Raw genomic sequence first — 17,052 nt, forward strand, 5'->3', positions numbered from 1 at the left:
TACACACACATGCATGCACACACACACACACACAGAGGAATATTACTCAGCTAAGAACGAAATCTTGCCATTTGCAACAACATGGATGAATCTAGAGAGAATGATGCTAAGTGAAATAAGTCAGAGAAAGACTAATACTGTATGATTTCACTCATATATGCAATTTAAGAAACAAAACAAATAGACAAAGAGAGACAAACCAAAAACCAGACTCTCAACTATAGAGAACAAACAGATGGTTACCAGAGGTGAGGTAGGTGAGGGAATGGATGAAACAGATGAAGAGGACTAAGTATCCTTATATGACGAGCACTGAGTAATGTATATAAGGGTTGAATCACTGTATTATCGTACACTTGAAACTAATATGACACTGTATGTTAATTATACTGGAATTTTTAAAAATCACTAAAAACTGAAATACAAAATGCCAATGCCTACACTTCATCCCAGACAAACTGTCTCAGAATCGCTGGGGCTGTGACCAGGCATCAGTATTTTATAAAGCTTCTGAGCTTTCTAGCGTGCTGTCCAGTAGAGTACCACCAGTACACACTTATATGCTTCATTACCTAAATATCTAAAAAACACAATGCAAAAACTGTAACAGTTTAAGATACTCACAAGGGAACGGGAACTGCAAGGATATTGCTGTAAGGGAACGGGAGTTCAAAAGTAGAAACCTGAAAGGGGATACAGTTAGCTACTGTGCAAATGTCTCCAGTCCACTGCATTTTAGGCAAAGAAGCAGGCAGCTGCCCAAGTTATTAGAGGGGGACATGCCCCACGACCACAACGGAATTACGGCAGCAAGAGTTAATGAGTCTCGGTGCAAGTGCCACTGAGATGGGAAGTACACATGAGGATTCAACAGAGGCTGAGGGGGAAGAGGACTGCCTGCATGCCCATGTGAGGTTATACATGAGATAAATTCCCAGAAATGCAATTATTTTTCTTAATGTTTTATTTATTTCTGAGAGCGAGCGAGCGAGAGAGCGAGAGAGAGAGAGAGAGAGAGAATAAGCAGAGGAGGGTCAGAGAGAGAGGGAGACACAGAAATCTGAAACAGACTCCAGGCTCTGAGCTGGCTGACAGCATGGAGCCCGATGCAGGGCCTGAACCCATGAACCGTGAGATCATGACCTGAGCCAAAATCGGAGTCAGACGCTTAACCGACTGAGCCACCCAGGCGCCCCCAGAAATGCAATTCTGAGTGACATGGTATGTGCCCTTAAAAGTCAAAGATCATTTTAAAAAGATCTTAACGGTGAAAAAGAAAAAGCACGATGTGTAGAATAAACAAAACATCCTACGTGACCGGTAGGAGTGGGGCAGGACAAATGAGTTAAGCTGGAGCGAGTCAAGGTGGCTCAGTGTTGCCAGGTAGTCAGTACACAGACTGACATGACAGACAATTCCTCGATTCCAGTTTGGCTTTGCCTTTCCTATTAACTCTGTCCCCACAGCAGACACCTGAAGGAGAAGGAGGGCAGGAGCCATGTGGCTACCTGAAAGTTAAAGATTTGAGGCAGGACTGTTTCTGGATTGACCCTGGATTGACTGCAGAGAGCAAGGAGACCAGTTTGACTGGAACAGCTGGTGTGAAGGTGAGCACTGGAAAGCATATAGAAAAGTTCACTTGTGAATAAGCTTGTCTTATGCCCTTTTTCATTTAAAGGATTGACATACAGGGCCAGGAAGTAGATTTTACCCAACTTACACCTCAAAGTTAAAGAACGAGCAAGCTGGAATGTGTCCTATATCTAACATAGTCCTACTGTAGGCCGCCATAAGGCAGGAAGTTCCAGAAGCTCCAACAGCATAAACATCCCCATGGACTGGGTGGCCCCAGCCTCTCAGAGGAGTGACATTGCTGTGCAGTTGTCTACGTCAGGATGCTGCGCACAGAACTTCCGGCGTTATATACCATCACTGACTCCATTTCCTCCCCTTTCTTTCCAAAAATTCCTACTTGGCACACTGAGGAAAAGTTCTTAATTTTACAATGAAAAATAATACAATAGATTTCCTTTATTTAAAAAGTTTAACAACAGCCAACAACAGCAAAGCGCCAAAGTCTAAAGCTTATGAGTGACTTAGTAATAGAATAAACTGAGTTCACAACTCGATAAATAAATGACCAAAAAAAAAAAAAACAACCCAAAACTGTAAGTAGGTCACATTTACTTCAGCAAATGAAGGCTAGGCCTATTTACATTGATTGTTTGCTCATCTGCTTTGTCTTTAGTCTTGTATTTAGCACTGAAAAGGGTTTCCTATTCCAGAGGGCAGCCTGAGAGTGTGGTTTGGGTGAGTGGCATCCAAATGAGCGCTCAAGTTTTTCAAGTCAGTCATTTAATAGAGCAGAAGCATAAGTCCTGTACTCAGACTAAAAGCTGGCCTCAGGCTGAACCTGCACAGCACAGACACAACACACAGCTCGACTTTTATAACACCCAAGAGTCAGCCTAAGGCAGACCTTCCTATCAATGGATCTAAGGTTTCACCTAAAATGTATATTCAACAAAGATTTTTAGATTCATTAAAGAATCATTTGATCAAAGCGCCCAGCAATAAAAACCAAAGGGGAGAAAATAAAGAATGTCTGACAACAACACACAAACTAAATATGGCTATAAAGACTTAAGAGTTACAAAGTATGGCAAGAAACTTGTTAAAACTGAGAAGAATACTATTTACCCAGGAAACATGCTTTTTCCTCCCTTCATTGGTCTCTCCAGTTTCTCCCTCCATTTCTTGCCGCCCTGTATGCAAGGGTCCGCCTGTTGCTTCAGCAGCTGCAGTTCATCCCTGAGAAAGAAGCAGCAAATCGTCACTTTGTGAGAAGAAATAAGTACCTTCTAGGAAGCTGAGGTACCCAATCTCATCAACCTCCTTTCCTATTTCATTTCCACCAAAATTGTACACAAATGGAAAAATCAGTGCCAGGGGTGGAGAGTAAAATGTGGTTGTAAAAATACAAGCTAGCAATTTATTTTTTTTAAGTTTTTTAAATGTTTTTTTAAAAATTTATTTCTGAGAGAGAGAGAGACAGCATGAGCAGGGGAGGGTCAGAGAGAGAGGGAGACACAGAATCGGAAACAGGCTCCAGGCTCGGAGCTAGCTGTCAGCACACGGGTCTCGAACCCATGAACCATGAAATCATAACCTGAGCCGAAGTCAGATGCTTAACCAACTGAGCCACCTGGGTGCCCCCAAACTAGCAATTCAAAACTATAAAAATTCTAGTAGAAACAAAAAAATATAAATGGAAATAAAGCAAACGCAATTCTCTCTGATAATAGATCAAAACAAGATGATTCATAATATCTGTAATTTTAGAGGATTCATAAAATCAGTAATTTTAACACTCTTTCCACCAATGAGTTTCCCTGTCCCTCTTCTGGTTAAGTTTGAGAAGGTTTAACAGAGAGGAAAAAATTACCTGATGTGTGGCCTTACAACTTTGAGAATGCACACCATTAAGGATGTGCTCTTTTCTGATGCTCTTCCATTCAAAACCCTGAGGCTTTCCCAGCATGGATTCTAGTGGTACCAAAAAATGATCTACACTGTGAGTTCTAGGCCAAGGAACCATATTATCATCATCTGTGTCTCTGACCCCTAACACCAATGTTGTCCCACTCTGCCCAGGGCCAATGATGGGCATACGGTAACTCTCAGCAAATGAATGAGACAGTAACTATGTGTTTTCAACAAACCACTAGAGACGCTTCATGTAATCTTCAAATGTCTCAGAAAACAGTTGAAAAACCACTGCTTTTGAGTTTGTTCGTTCTTTCCCAAAGCATTCTCTTTGGTTGAGATGCCCATTACCAGTAAAATGGCCCTAAAGTAAGTATACCAGAGGCTCTCAGAACCTCGGATAGAACAGTGCACTGGCACATGACAGAGGGTGGGAGCTATTGGGATCTGTGAATGTAAACACATAAAAGCACCCTTCACCAAAGTAGCTCCTCGCTACCTTTCACCGTGATTCTTAGGTCTCTAATGTTCACAGCAAGCTTTTACTGTGTCAGACACTGTTCTAAGAGCTTTAACTACATTAACTAATTCAATCTTGGTAACAACCATATGTGATAGATTCTATTATTCTAATTGTCTAGGTGAGGAAATGAAGGCACAGAAAGGTTAAGTAAACTGTGCAAGGAAATGCACTAAGCTGCTGTTCAGAGGCGGGGTCCTGGAGCAAACAGACACCCGGGAAGTGGCAGCCTCATCCACACACCTCGCTCTCTTGTGCCACCGTCATGGTTCAGCAGCAGCATGTCTAGTTAAACTAGCTCTTGTTGGAAACTTTTCCTAATTAATAATTTATTAAAAAACATAACTTTGAATTCTTCACAACTTAAAAACTGACCCCTTCTTATTTTAAAACATTATCCAATGAACATAACAAAAAGGGGATCTTCCTAATTTTGTGCAAAGTCAGAAGCAATAATTATTTTAAACTGAGTACTCACACTTACTCCAACTTCAGTGTATTATACTTATTCCAGATACTTTGCTACGCTTACCAGATCCCTTCTAACTTTGAAATCACAAAGCTCTTGCTTAAGTAAGGCATTTATTCTCTCACACTCTAGTTCCGTTGATTGGAACATGATGATAATGATGAAAAAAGCTGTGGGTTCAATCCACGACAGCCCTGTTAGCTTTATTTGCTTCATGTCTACAGACTCTCAGCCCGGATGGCATGTTTTGAGTCCTATGAGGAATTGGGTGGGAGTGTGCATGACAACTAGAAGGAATACATCCGCTAGAGAAACAGGTCCACAAACAACACAGGGGCAGAAGCAGAACTATGAGACAAAAGCATCAATTTCATCATAAAGAAAAGCTTTATGATCACTGGCAAAACATTTCTACATTTCTGAGTGAGAAGCTCTTCTCAATGCCAGATATTTTGCCAAATCTAACCTAAAGTCCTTCCTTCAAAAAGAAAACAGGCATAAGATTAAAAAAAAAAAAAAAAAAAACTAAGTTTTTTAGTTTTCGCACAAGCCCTGCCTGACTGATCTGAAGATAGAACTTTCTTATATCTGACACCAATTCTTCTGACAATACAAAGCACATGTGATAGTTTTAGCAACTGTCAGAAAAATCACTAGCATGCAGGGCAACAAACCATCAGAAAATTGCAATTGCACATATACATCATAGGTTCCTTAAAATTACTCTTAATTTTCAAAAAAACAATATAACATTATTTTAAACATAGTTTTTCAAGTTAAATGAAGAAACTAACCAACATTAGTCCATATCACATTTTAAAACAATCCAGGGCCCATTCAAGGTAGTTTTACCAGTTTCTACAAATAAAAATGGAAAAACAAAACTATATTTCTGAATTGTTATTTTAGAAAGAAACCCACTTTTGGGATCATCCGTCCTCGAGTTTTCCTGTCCACAGCTGGAAAGAACTTTCCCAGTGTACAAACGCTGCAAAGCACATGGGTTCCAACAGTCACAAGGTAACTATGACAGCAAAGTCACAGTTATTTATGAGATCATAAAAACTATATGACATATTTGTTAAAAATTCATATAACATGAAATTAACCATTTTAAAGTGAACAATTCGGTGGCATTTAGTATATTTACAATATTGTGCAACTTTCACCTCTACCTAGTTCCAAACCATGTTAGTCACCCCAAAGTGAAACCTCCTACTCATTAAATAGTCACTACCACCCCCCTGCTCCAGCGCCAGCTTACCACTAACTAAATCTCTATGGATTTACCTATTCCGGGTAGTAACCTCTTGTGTCTGCCTTCTCTTACTTAGCATGATGCTTTGAGGTTCTTCTATGTTGTAGCATGTATCAGTATTTAATTCCTTTTATGACTGAAAAATATCCCACTGTATGGATATATCACATTTTGTTCATTCATCCATCGATGGACATTTGAGTTGTTTTCACCTTTTACCTACTGTGAATAGTGCTGCTATAAACATCTGTGTACAAGTATTTATTTGACTATCTTCAATTATTTGGGGTATATACCTAGAAGTAGAATTTCTGGGTCATGTGGTAATTCTATATTTAACTTTTTGAGGAACTGCCAAACTATTTTCACAGTGGCTACATCATTACTCTCACCAGTGAAGCACGAGGGTTCCAATTTTTCCACATCCTCAACACTTCTTTTCTGTCTGTTTGCTTTAATGATAGCCATCCTTGTAGGTATGAAGTAGTACCTCATTATGATTTTTTATTTGCATTTCCTTAATGACGAATTATGTTGAACATCTTTTCGTAAGTGTGCTGGCCATTTTTATATCTTCTTTGGAGAAGGGTCCAATCAAGCCTTTGCCCATATTTTAATTGGGTTGTCTTTCTGTTGTTGAGTTATAAGAGTTTTTAACATATAATGGATACTAAGGCCCTTATTAGTTTAGCAAATGTCCTCTCCAATGCTCTAGATTTTCTTGTCACTTTCTTAACAGTGTCCTTTGATGCACAAGAGTTTTAAATTTTGAGGGAGTCCAATTTAGCGATTTTTTCTTTTGCTGCTTGTGCTTTTGGTGTCATTTCCAAGAATCTATTACAAATCCAAGGTTATGAAAATTAACCCTTATGTTTTCTTCTAAGAGTTTTGGCTCTTACAATTAGGTCTCTGGTCCATTTTGAGTTACTTGTAGTATATGGTGTGAGGTTGGGCTCCAACTTAATTATTTTGCATGTCAATATCCAGTGTCCCAGGACTATTTGTTCCATGCTAAGCATGGACGCTGCTTGGGATTCTCTCTCTGTGTCCCTCTGCCTCTCTCCCCTGCTCGTGCTCTAAAATAAAAATAAATAAGTAAAATTGGAAAGAGTGATTCCTCCAACTTTATCTTTCTTTTGCAAGACTGTTTTGACTATTCAGAGTCCCTTGCAATTCCATATGAATTTTAGAATCAACTTTTTCACTTCTGCAAAACAGGCCACCAGGATTTTGGTAGAGATTACACTGAATCTGAAGATCAGTTTGGGTAGTATCACCACCTTTATAATATCAAGTCTTCCAATTCATGAACATGGGATATCTTTCCATTTAATGACATAATTTAACCTTATCTTAAAATGCCCTTGATGAGACAATGCAATAATTTCCTTTAGTTGTCTTTATCTCTATAGTAATCTACTAACACCCTAGAGTAATTCACAAATATGAAGTTTACACTTGCTATGGAGAACCCAATATTCATATTCCAGAGAAGGAATGTCAATTATTCAGAGTTTTATTGTTTGCTTTTGCCTATGGAAAATGTCTGAACTCAAAGACTTTCATTTCCCGGATTTAAAATTAATTTTCATCATCTTCAGTTCCTAGTGGAGGAACTGATGCAGAGACTTTGTATGTTCACTGATAAGAATAAGTTGTTTAACAGACATCATAGAATGGTATCACAAACTTTCTTTCAATAGTCCAAATCCCAAAAAACTGATTATGAAATATTAACTACTTTGCCAAAGAATGTGCTCAAACATCCTTGGTTATTTAGACCTTAAAATGTCAACTATACTTGGTAGGGAGAGATGAAAGGCTTTAAAAGTCTTCTCTCTAAAATGTCTTTGCTCAAGTCTAAGAGAGTACAATTGTTTGAAGTTATAAATGTAACTTGGTCTAGACACAATCTGTTCTTTGCTCTTATATCAAAATTATAACTGAAGATAACATACTAACCTAGGAAAAATAACTGTGGCTTTTCCTAAGACTAGTAATTCCAAGGAAATTATATATCCCCCAAAAGTAAAAGTCACCTTAAGACCAGTAGATTATTCATCTGATGGACAGAGATTGCTTCAGTTCCCATGTTTGGTGTCAACTTTTCAATGCTTCAATTTCTATGTCCTCTCAATATACGGGTCACATGGGACTAATAGTCCACATTGTAGTATCAAAAAGAGTTTTAAGAATCAAACTGCTTATAAATAACTTCACTGAGAAAATACTATCTGGTTTTGAAATAAACAACTAGCAACTCAATCCTGGGGAAAAGATATTTAATTCCATGTGTTTTGTCATCTATAATGAAACCAAAGGCAATAAGAATATCTTCTGGCAGGTGCTCAGGGTCAGTGCCTGGGCAGGGAATGTTAGCTAATGCGAAGTTAGAAAGTCTGGTATTTGTTTTGTTTTTTAATCAGAAAGTTTAAGAGGTCAAGGGAAAAGGAGGCAAAGAAAAAAAATAGACCTGGACAAGAAATGAGGGCCAGAAGATAATCAGGTAAGAGTCTGACCCAGTGAGGTAGCAAACAGACAACAGTCCAGGGAGGGAGAAAGCTGGTCTAGGGGGTACAGAGAGCAGACTCCATGCTGGCTGAGTCTGTTGCCAAGCGTCCAAGGATCCCCTCAGCAGTTTCCAGCAAAGCTGGTCAGTATAATATCAAGGCTAACTCCATCTTCATGGGATGAGTGTTGCCATAAATTCTTCCATAACATGGCAGGCGGGGGGCACCCTCTCCTTTGGTCCCGCCATGCCTAATGAAGGGCCCCAGTATCCTTTACTCAGAGTGTTTTCAACAAGCTAACTGAATAACTGTACTTCCCTCTCCACATTTCCACTGTTTACACCCAGTTAACCTGGTGTGTGTGTCAAGATTCAGGAGACAGGTGGGATAAAGGGGCAGTGCCCAAGGAAATGGAATAAAGGCCATATTCCCCTTGGCTGGTGATGGCACACAGGGAAATGAATAGTACAAAGAATGAGGCTACGTGACGAGGTGCTGTGCCCTATTCTGTCACAGAGATACACATCCTGGACCTCTCAAACCAAGAACTCACAATTCCTGTTCTTGAGTAATATGCACTGTATGGGTAATAACATCTGCATGATAGGCACTTGAGTCGGGATGGGGGTGTGTGTTTCTTCCAGTTATCAGATGGTGTGCCCCCAAGAGGTCATGGATTTCTTACATGACTTGTATGGGAAGAGCAGTCACAGGCTGCAAAGCGAGTGCTTCAAGTCCTGCTACAGCTCTTACCCCTGAAGTCCCAGCAGAAGGGAACCCAGATGGGCACTCAGGCAACACCAGCCGCAGGGCCATCTGGGGTGAGGAAGCACCCCCGCCCACTCTCTGGGTAGTCAATGCTCAGCACTCAGAGGAACCTGAAACAGCTGCTGTGATTTGGTCTCAATGTGGTAGTGGCTCTCTTGGTCCCTGACTGGATGCCCTGAGCTCTTTCACTGCTGAGCTTTGTCTTTTTTCTTTCTTTCATTCTGTGAAAGGAGCTTTCGGTTAATCTGCAGGCCTGCCATGCTGTGCCCAGGAACTGAACTCCTGAGGCATCTGCCCTGGATTTGGCCAGCCGCTTTAGTTTTATGCTCTGCTCTCTTTGTGGTGGTCTTGGTGACAAGCTCCTAGAAACAAGCCCTTAACTGCAGGACAAATGCCTGATCTGAAGCACTGCTAGACAGGAAAAGAGAAGCAGGGTGGCATGCTGGGCTTTACAACACAGCTACAGGCTAACCATCCGTGATCTTAAAACAGCCCAAACTTGAGGGCGCCTGGGTGGTTCAGTTGGTAGGGTGTCTGACTCTTGATTTTGGCTCAGATCATGATCTCACAGTTCGTGGGTTCAAGCCCTGTATCAGGCGCTGCACTTACAGTAAGGAGCCTGTATGGGATACCCTCTCTCTCTCTGTCCCTACCCTTTCCTCCTTCTCTCTCAAAATAAATAAGCTTTAATAAATAAATAAATAAATAAATAAATAGCTCAGACCTGGACATAACCTACATGTCCGTCAACATGAGGATAGACAAACAAGTCTTGGTAGTCACACAGAACACTACTCAGCAATTAAAAAGAATCAGTTGCTGATATGCACACTATGGGTGAATCTCAAAATCATGTTAAGCAAAAGAAACCAGACATAAAAGAGAATACATTATGCAATTTTGTTCATATGGAGTTCTGGAAAAAGTGAAATTAATCTATGGTGGTAAAAATCAGAATAAAGATTACCTTTGAATGGTGAAGACTGACAAGAAGGGAGCATGAGGGAACTTTTCTGTAGTGACAAAACAGATCTACATAGTGACTGGGGTGGTATTTACATGGGTACAAACATTTTTCCAAACTTACTGGACTATATATTTATAATCTGCGCATTGTGCTGTATGTCAATATCTCAGTTTTTAGAAATAAAAAAGCTCAGGGGTGCCTGGGTGGCTCAGTTAGTTAAGCATCTGACTCTTGATTTCAACTCCGGTCATGATCTCACTGTCTGTGGGATTGAGCCCTGTGTGTGGTTTGCACTGAGTGTGGAACCTGCTTAGGATCTCTCTCTGTCCCTCCTCCATTCGCTCATGCACATGCATGCTCCCTCCCTCTCTCTCTCTCTCAAAATAAACATTTTTAAAAGGCTCAAAAGTCTTCATAAAAAATGGCAAACAGTTTTCCATCATGTTGCCTTATGTGGCTCACCATATAAGATGTTTTGAAATACTCAAATATACCTTAGACAAAACAAAGATAAATCTCTTTAAAGTAATACAGAAATTCATATCATTGTATACATTTAGCTCTTAAGGCTGAATTACAGGGGTGCCTGTTTGGCTCAGTCAGTTAAGCATCAGACTCTTGATTTCAGCTCAGGTCATGATCTCACGATTCATTAGATCAAGCCCCAATCTGGGCTCTACAGAGACAGCATGGAACCTGCTTGGGATTTTCCCTCTTGCTCTCTCAAAATAAATAAATAAACATTTTTTTAAAAGACTGATTTACATAGAGTTCCCTCAAATTTCTCTCATTCTAACATCCCAGTTAAATATTTTAAGCATGTTTTAAGAGAAGAAAGAATGCTACAGAGAATGGGAAGAATAATCTGTTGATGTTTTTTAATGTGTGAAATAATTTCCCAATTATAAGAGCAACACACATTCAATAGAGGAAAACTGGGAAATACAGAGTAGATAAGACTACAGGGGCAGAAAACTCACATAAATCCAAATCTTAAGCATAAAGAAGAAAATCAGAAGTCATCTGCAAAAAAAATAGCAACTGTCCAGGGATAAGCACTGTCAACATGTTGATACACATACAATTTGGAGTCATAGTATACATATTACTTTTTTCCCCCACTTAAGTATATGAAACAGGCATTCTCCATGTCACTGAGTGTTCTTCCCGTTTTTTATTACTACTGAAGCTAAATATTTCCATGTGATCACTATCCATTCTTATTTCTCTATGAGACCACCTGGCAATTTAAAAAATATTTTTTCCTGATTATAATATACTTAGTATAAAAATCTGGAAAACACAGAAGAGTATATGAATACAGATGGAAACCCTCACATAATCCAAGTCATAAAAACAATTACTGCTAATTTTTACTTTTTCTTGCATATACCTTCTAATGGATTTGATATTCTGGATAAATCTGTTTTGGAGTATTTAGGGGTTTTTTTTCACTTAGAATCCTTCAAAACCACATACATATTTTCCCTAGATCTTTAAAGTCTATTTATTTTTGTTAGCTTCATTTTGTTCATAGAATTTTGTTAGCTGCATAGACATATATAATTTAACAATTGCTCAGTGTCAGGCACTTAATGTGTTCATTTTGGTTTTCTTTTTGTTTACTTTATAATGTGGAGGTAAACATCTCTATATATAAATTAGTGTCTTAGCCTATGATTATTTCTTTGAGATAGACTTTTTAAATCCCTGGTTAAAAAGTATGAACTTTTTTTTAAGTTCATTTATTTATTTTGAAAAAGAGAGCACATGTGCAAATAAGGGAGGGGCAGAGAGAGAGAGCGAGCCAACAGGAGAGAAACCCACGCAGACTCTGCACTGTCAGTGCAGAGCCCAATGGGGGCCCTGAACTCACAAACCATGGGTTCATGACCTGCGCCAAAATCAAGAGCTGGACGCTTAACCAACTGAGTCAACCAGGCACCCCTGGAAATAGGTTTTCTATGTTGGAGGTAGGGTCAGCAGGCCTTCTGGTAGACTGGACATGCAGGAACGAGTTGTTACGGATGACTCCCAGGTTTAGGACTTCAACAACTAAGGTCTGAAAGTACCATTTTACCAAGACAGGGAAGAGTATGTAAGACATGTACATATATAAAAGCAGTGCTTTTACTCTGGACTAATTTTTCATTTAAATTCTAGATCCTGTGATATGCTGCAAACACCAAGGGTAATCACATAATTTCTCTCTCACCTTCCCTACCAAGTAACAATCTTCCTCAGGCACATATTGTTATGCATATTTAACACTGTGCAATCAACGTTTCAGGGGTCATTAGACACAATTAGGTTCTCAACGCTTTTAATGAAGTCCACTTCTAAATGACAGTCAAACATCAACTCCAGAAACCTAGGTCCATTACATTCCGTAACACTGGGAAACAAGGATTCTAATAAAATGTACAATGTCTTGTGACTACTTTTCACAAGAGAATTATTTTGATCAACTCTTGACTGGTACAGGTAGTAACACTCAAAATTCAGTGCACCAAAAAAGATATTTCAGAACTCTTTAGATGTCCCATCTGTATGTGTGTGATTTTCTAATATCCTGGAAATGAGATCTCTCCTCACCCTGCAGCTGTCCTGCTGTGCTTCTCAAAGTCCATAATGGAGCTTCAGCCATCCACTGACTATGCAGTTGAAGGATTTTCTATAAAAGACTACCTACCACTAAGGGCAAGGGCAAGAACATCTCCCGGGGAGGCCACTATGGAACATTAATATAACTTATCTAATGTCTTTGTGAATCAAAGACAAACATGAGGAATTACACTCTTCAATCTCCAAGACAGATTCTGTTCAGAACATAGCTTCTCTAGGAACAATATATGGAAAGTCATAGAAAAAAGTCTTAGGTGGAGAAAGGGTAAGGAGAGAGGTAAAGGGATAAACTTAGTCTTTACACTTGCATATTTTTTGGTTATTAAATGTCTGTGTATATAAATATGCATATACACGCTATGTGTTACTTACATAATTTTTTTAAATGTTTTATTTATTTCTAGGCGAGAGAGAAAGACAGCGTGAGCAGGGAAGGGTCAGAGAGAGAGGGAGACACAGACTCTGAAACAGGCTCCAGGCCCTGAGCTGGCAGTCAGCACATAGCCAGACGCGGGGCTCGAACCCACGAACCGTGAGATCATGACCCAAGCGAAAGTCGGACGCTTAACCGACTAAGCCACCCAGGTGCCCCTACTTACATAATTTTAAAAAAGAAAAAAATGGGAAAGGTTATTACACAAAACCTCCACTTCCCCAACTTTTGCAATAGAAAAGAGTTTCTCCAAAGTAATGAGAAATCTATACTTGCTTTATGTTACAATTACTGAATAAGTAAGGCTTATTACATAATTACTTAAAAAGGATTACGGTTGTTGATCAAATAAATGAATCCAAAAACATTTAAGTGGTATTTACAAGGCACCAAGTACCATGCCATCCTAGAATATCTCCTGCTTTCAGACCACTCACTTCCCTTGCTGACCTCCTCTGCTCCAACTGCCTCAAGTCCCACCTTACATGCCAAGAATCCTCAAAGTCAGTTTTCTCTCAACCACAGAGCTGGCTGCTTACCAGATGTCTGCTCTTGGATGGCCCACAGCCTCACAAGCTCACCATGTCCCAAACCAGAATCACTATCTCCTTCAAGACCTGACCCATTGCCTTTATTTCCTGTTTGACTGCAACTTTAGAGCCACTCATTCATGAATCTGAAAGCTCCATGATGGTAGTGACCTTTTGCCCAGTGCTATCATCCCTTCTGCCCAGAACAGTAACTGGCACACAACAGACAATAAATACTTGTTAAATGAATAAATGGTTAAAATTGTATGCTGTAATATAAATTACAAACCTAGAAAACTAAACAGATCTTGGGATGTTTCCCTAGCTAATGCCAAGGTTTACTGGAAAGGCGACACACTGGGGGTCCACAGACAGAAACTAGACTGCAGAGGACAAGTTACAGCTGACCAGAATGTTCCCTGGAAAAAAGAGCCAACCAACCAACCAACCTGTACTTCCAGAGAGGGCCCCCAAACTTTCCGATAAGGTAACTACCACTCCTATAACAAATTCCTTCCTTTATATTACAGGCCCTTGACCCCTAGTCTACCATTAAACATCTCCATCACCAGAGGCGTTGGGCACAGGCTGAGGGCATTTTTGCACTGAAAGGGTGACTATCCTAAACTATCTTTAAAGCCCCCTTTGAATTTCAGGACTTATAATTTTATTTAACAATACGTACTGTGTAATTATTTAACATTAAGGTGTTAAATTGAATAGATACAAGTATTTGGAAAGTTTTAAGAAGAAACCAGTTAGTTAGCATGCCCAGTTTTTAGATATGCTAACTAATGGAACCTAACAAATATTCTTGAATGTATAACCATTTTAAATCATCACAGGCCACTGGTGAATAACTTAGTTTCAATTGTGTTATTTAATGTAACTGTGCTTCGGATTTCAGCTTCATGAGTGAGTGGCTCCAAAGTCACAGTCAAACAGAGAGGAAATAAAGGAGCTCCTTGTTTTATTTCAAATTTGAATTTAAAGGGCTGGTTACATCATTGCACTGTTACAGATCAGAGTATCTCTCAGTACATATCATTTTATTAATGAAGAAGTTATCACTCTTCCTTCCGGTAATGTATCAAGGATGAGATTTTGTTGTATCAATAAAAGTATTGGATATATCTACAAAACATTCAAAATTTTACATTTTCCTTTCCGCAGTTTTAACAAGGTTATTTAGTACTGTCACATCGTCAACGTGATCCAGGGAATGGTAAAACCTTTTTGGCTCCTAAATTGCAAATGCTGCAGGGCAATAGCCCTGTCTCACTTGCTGACTGCTATATTTCTGGTGCCTTGCAGTATGTCTGACAAATACTAGGTGGTCAGTAAAAGTTTGTTGAATTAAATAAATAAGAAAATTTAATTATGCAAATATTCATCTCTATCCTAGTTAGTAATTTTAGCAAAAAAGACACCTATAGACTAAAAACTAGTAAGAAGTCCAAACATTTTGAGCAAAGGCAACATTTGAATAAGAGGGTTTCAAGATGACCGGCTTGAAAGAAAAGTACTCATATGTTTGACAAAGTTCTGTAATGGTTGTTGGAAAATCTGATACATATGTAGTCACAACTTTGAATGTTATTAAGCTACTAAAACTCCACAGCCTTCCTTCAAAAAGACTGTGAAATCTAAAAAGAAGTAGAGGATAAAAACAGTTTGCTTTGTTGAATGATTCTGTACCAGGTACTGTGCATGGCACTTCACATGCTTATTTCTTCTAATCCTCACAAATAACCTATGAAACGGATGTTTGTTTCATCTCCATGTTACTGATAAGAAATGAGACACAGAGAGGCAAAGGAAACTGCTTGGTTACACAGTGGCAAGGCAAGGATTTCAACCCAGAGTATTGTTCTTAGCCACTTGGCTATGCTAACAGAAAGTCAAAGTTTCTCCTCTGATCATAGAATCACCAGGACAGCTGTGAGGTCCAAATGAGCACGTAGAAAAATGGTTATAGACACTCAGTAAATATTAGTTACCATCTCCTTTCGTAGGTCCCACTTCCCCCTTTCTTCATCTAGAGGCTCCCATTCTGGCTCCTTAGGCAATGCTCCCTAAGCTGGAATAAAAAGCAGTGATCCAATAATTTGCTTCCTCCCTGCCTACACGTTTGGGGAGCTTTACGGTATTTTAAACAGCTTGTGGTATTGCTTGATGCAAGCTGCTGAAAAGGAATTAAATGTATTACTCATAATTGGGGAAGTTAAATACACCACCTCAAGTCATACAGTTAGTAAGAAGTAGAACTGAGATTTGAACCCAGGCCTTTTTCCCCCCTCCATGTGCTCCCTCCACTACTAAAATGGGAGTCACATAACTTCAAGGTGGGTTACCCAAATGAAGAAGGGATGACCAGAGAATAAAATTCATATGAAACTTCAAGAATGTATGGAAACAGAGGAGAAATTCTGCCAGATAAAGGCAAATCCAGAATAAAGCAAATGCCTTGGAGGAAGGAGGGTTATAGTAGTAGCATCTGTAAGCAGGTGTTATACTAAGCCAAGTTATTAGAGGTTTGGAAAGGCTGGCTGAATCAATTTTTAAAATGTCTTCTCTTCTGGGGCACCTGGGTGGCTCAGTCAGCTAAGCATCTGACTTCAGCTCAGGTCATGATTTTGGGGGTTCATGAGTTAGAGCCTCGCATTGGGCTCTGCGCTGACAGCTCTGAGCCTGGAGCCTACTTTGATTTCTGTGTCTCCCTCTCCCTCTGCCCCTCTAGAGTTTGTGCTCTGTCTCTCCTCTCCCCCCTACAAAAATAAACATTAAAAAAAATTTTAATATATTCTCTTCTAACCAAAGATGCAGTAATTGTGACAGAAATGACTACATTTTTCTTTGTTAACAACTTAGCAAGCATGGAGCCTAAATACCACAGGAAAGCTATGTAAAAACAATAAGAGATGTAAAAATATGTTCCAAACAATTTTTATATGGTTCATCATATAAAAGCATGAGTAGTAAAGCATGAGTCTTTAAAAAAGACATTTTTGAGCAGTCAGGAAATGTTTGATATACTGAGTATTAGACGATAATAAAGGATGTATTGCTATTTTTAGGTTTATTAATGGCATGAGAGTTGTGGATTTAAGTTTTACTATTCAATCCTTGTCATTACTTTTCAATCTAGACTGAATATGGACATATTGCTTATTTTTTACTGAAAATAAAGCAGTCCAATTATTATCAACATTGAGGCTTAATTTTTGTTGCCGCTGTCTTTCTCCTCTGATTGGGATTTTCCTAATTTAACATCTAGTCACAGTATTCAACTTTTGAGATCTATATGGAAGACGCGGTCTTTACTATTTAGGAGTCATAATTATCTAAACGTATTAATCAACAGGGGCTAAGTAATCAACTCATTGAGACTAGCAATACTTGGCTTTTTGGTTTGTTTTGACAGAGCTAGACTCAAATTGTGTGTCATATACAATATTTGGAATGAAAACTTAATTATATTTGCAT

At 39.1% G+C, this 17,052-nt stretch overlaps 1 protein-coding gene across 2 annotated transcripts in view; it reads right to left on the reverse strand.

Moving 5' to 3' along the window:
- Nucleotides 1-17,052, reverse strand: part of ZHX3 (zinc fingers and homeoboxes 3) — a 102,488-nt gene that overhangs the window by 61,302 nt on the left and 24,134 nt on the right. Inside the window, exons 1-2 of one of the 2 annotated variants that reach the window (XM_039227159.1) lie at nt 5,397-5,445; nt 2,701-2,811 (exon numbers count right to left, since the gene is read on the reverse strand). The gene's annotated coding sequence lies outside the window, so the exon portion shown is untranslated. Of the gene's footprint in view, nt 1-2,700; nt 2,812-5,396; nt 5,446-17,052 lie in introns of those variants that run through there. The other variant, XM_039227160.1, reaches the window with a different exon arrangement.

The sequence above is a fragment of the Hyaena hyaena genome, unplaced genomic scaffold (genome assembly GCF_003009895.1).
Source record: "Hyaena hyaena isolate Hyena2069 unplaced genomic scaffold, ASM300989v1 scaffold_25, whole genome shotgun sequence".
Taxonomy (NCBI): Eukaryota; Metazoa; Chordata; class Mammalia; order Carnivora; family Hyaenidae; genus Hyaena; species Hyaena hyaena.